The sequence below is a fragment of the Sapajus apella genome, unplaced genomic scaffold (assembly GCF_009761245.1).
Source record: "Sapajus apella isolate SASKATOON/1434 unplaced genomic scaffold, GSC_monkey_1.0 scaffold92, whole genome shotgun sequence".
Classification (NCBI taxonomy): domain Eukaryota; kingdom Metazoa; phylum Chordata; class Mammalia; order Primates; family Cebidae; genus Sapajus; species Sapajus apella.
The window spans coordinates 8,243,989-8,247,282 of NW_022437032.1; the positions used below are offsets into that span (position 1 = coordinate 8,243,989).

Genomic DNA, 3,294 nt, shown 5'->3' on the forward strand with positions numbered 1-3,294 from the left:
TACAGGCACGCACCATCATGCCCAGCTAATTTTTGTATTTTTTTTTAGTAGAGGTGAGGCTTCACCTTGTTGACCAGGATGGTCTCGATCTCTTGACCTCGTGATCCACCCGCCTCGGCCTCCCAAAGTGCTGGGATTACAGGCTTGAGCCACCGCACCCGGCCGGAGTTTTACTCTTATTGCCTAGGCTGGAGTGCAGTGGCACGATCTCCGCTCATTACAATCTCCTCCTTCTGGGTTCAACTGATTCTTCCTTCTCAGCCTACTGAGTAGCTGGGATTACAGATGCCCACCACCATGCCTGGCTAATTTTTTGTATTTTTAGTAGAGATGGAGTTTCGTCATTTTGGCCAGGCTGGTATTGAACTCCTGACCTCAGGTGATCCACCCACCTTGGCCTCCCGAAGTGCTGGGATTACAGGCTTGAGCCACCACGCCTGGCCTCAGTCACTGCTTTTCCAATCCTTTTCTAATTCTACCTCTAATAGGAAGTCTCAGTTTGGTGTAATCTTTTTTCTTTGTTTTTGATTTTTGTTTTTTGTTTGTTTTTGGTTTTGATTTTTTTGAGTCAGGGCCTCACTCTGTTGCCCAGGCTAGAATGCAGTGGCACAATTGCGGCTCACTGCAGCCTCGACCTCCCAGATTCAAGTGATCTTCACACCTCAGCCTCTCAAGCAGCTGAGACCCCAGGCAGCTGCCACTATGCCCTGCTAATTCTATTTTTTTTTTTTTTTTTTTTTGAGAGACAAACATCTCTCTATGTTGCCCAGGCTGGTCTCAAACTCCTGGCCTCAAGAGATTCTCCCACCTCAGCCTCCCAAAGTGCTGGGATGGCAGGCATAAGCCACCATCCCTAGCCCAATCTCCTTAACAAAGGACAAGCAGATCTGGCCCCTAAAGCCTGTACAGGCAACTCTCTCGAGCCAGCATATAATCACATTGTATTGTTTCACTGTCTTTTTTTTTTTTTTTTTTTTTTAACAGAGTCTTGCTTAGTCGCCTAGGCTGCAGTGCATGTAAGATCTTGGCTCACTGCAACCTCCGTCTCCCTGGTTCAAGCGATTCTCCTGCCTGAGCCTCCTGAATAGCTGGGACTGCAGACCCTCGCCAACATACCCAGCTAAATTTTGTATTTTTAGTAGAGATGGGGTTTCACCATATTGGCCAGGCTGGTCTCAAACTCCTGACCTCGTGATCCATCTGCCTCAGCCTCCCCAAGTGCTGGGATTATAGGTGTGAGCCACCAAGCCTGGCCTAATTTTTGTATTTTTAGTAGAGATGGGGTTTCACATACTGGCCAGGATGGCCTCAATCTCTTAACCTTGTGATCCGCCTGCCCGGCCTCACTGTCTTTATTTTTACTTCTAGCTCCCATTTATGGCAAGAAGTATAGGTTTTCTGCTTATGTATTGATATAAAGTTTCCTTTTGAAATAAAATTTATATAGCTAAAAATAAGTGAACCAATGCAAGAAAAATGCTAAGTAAATAATATAAGTGGTACGAGAATACAGCAAAAATCATACAGATAGAACAGGAACAACTGAAGTTAGGCAAACAAATCTATTCACTCGGCCCATTTTGCAGCCATGAAACCTAAGGCCCAGAGCAGGTAATAGAGTCTCAGCATTATCTCACTGACTCCGACATGGGAAGGAAATTGCAGAGGATGGCTGTGCATTCAAAATTCGTGTTGGGCACAGTTGCTTACACCTGTAATCCCAACACTTTGGGAGGCTGAGGCAGGTGGATTACAGTTGAGGACCAGCCTGGCCAACATGGTGAAACCCTGTCTCTACTAAAAACACAAAAACTAGCTGGACGTGGTGGCGCACGTCTGTAATCCCAGCTACTCAGGAGGATGAGGCAGGAGAATCACTTAAACCCTGGAGACAGAGGTTGCAGTGAGCCAAGATCACACCACTGCACTCCAGCCTGGGCAACAAACCAAGACTCTGTCTCAAGGAAAAAAAAAAAAATTCATTAGACAGTCATGAACCAGGAGGTTCCAGGCCAGCAGGCGGTCTCCGGTCAGGTACACAGGTCCTGAATCCACAAGTGATCGTATTGCACCTTCCATTCCACCTTGTCCCCACCAGACAAGATTCATTCATTCAACAAATATTTATGCTCCCTGCAGCAGTACATATACTAAAATTGGAATACCACAGAGAAGATTACCATGCCCCCTGTGGAAGGATGACATGCAAATTCATGAAATGTTTCATATTGAAAAAAAAATGTCCTGGCACAGTGACTCATGCCTATAATCCCAGCACTTTGGAAGGCCAAGGCAGGAGGTTCGTTTGAGCCCAGAAGTTGGAGACCAGCCTGGGCAACGTGGTGAAACCCTATCTCTACAAAAAATACAAAAATTAGCTGGGAAGCTTGGTGTAGTGGCTCATACCTGTAATCCCAGCATTTTGGGAGGCTGAGGTGGGTGGATCACCTGAGGACGGGAGTTTGAGAACAGCCTGGCCAACATGGTGAGACCCCATTTCTATCATAATTACAAAAATTAGGTGGGCTTAGTGGCTCACACCTGTAGTCCCAGGTACTCTTGAGACTGAAGCAGAAGAATCACTTGAACCTGGGAGGCAGAGGCTGCAGTGAGCTGAGATCGTGCCACTGCACTCCAGCCTGGGTGATAGAGAGACTCCGTCTCAAAAAAAAAAAAAAAAAAATTAGCTGGGCATGGTGGCATGTGCCTATAGTTCTGGCTACTCGGGAGGCTGAGGCCAGAGGAGCACTTGAACCCAGCCTGAGGGACAGAATAAGAACCTGTTTTTTTAAAAAAAAGGCTGGGCACGGTGACTCATGCCTGTAATCCCAGCACTTTGGGAGGCCAAGGTGAGCAGATCACGAGGTCAATAGATCGAGACCATCCTGCCTAACACAGTGAAACCCCATCTCTACAAAAAAATACAAAAAAAAAAAAAAATTAGTCAGGTGTGGTGGTGCATGCCTGTAGTCCCAGCTACCTGGGAGACTGAGGCAGGAGAATCATTTAAACCCAGGAGGCAGAGGTTGTGGTGAGCCGAGATCCCACCATTGCATTCCAGCCTGGGCAACAAGAGTGAAACACCATCTCAAAAAACAAAATACAAAAACTAGCCAGAAGTGGTGACAGGCACCTATAATCTCAGTTACTCAGGAGGCTGAAGCAGGAGAATCCCTTAAACTCAGGGGGTGGAGATTGCAGTGAGCTGAGATTATGCCACTGCACTCCAGCCTGGGCGACAGAGGGAGACCCTGTCAAAAACAAAAAACCCAGACAAATACTTGTTGACATTCT

General features: G+C 46.8%; 1 non-coding gene across 1 annotated transcript; it reads left to right on the forward strand.

The window, feature by feature from the left end:
• Nucleotides 1-2,126: 2,126 nt before the first annotated feature.
• LOC116535223 lies at nucleotides 2,127-2,233 on the forward strand. The gene has a single exon (XR_004262101.1). It is a non-coding gene; the product is annotated as a U6 spliceosomal RNA (small nuclear RNA).
• The last annotated feature ends 1,061 nt before the right edge of the window (nucleotides 2,234-3,294 follow it).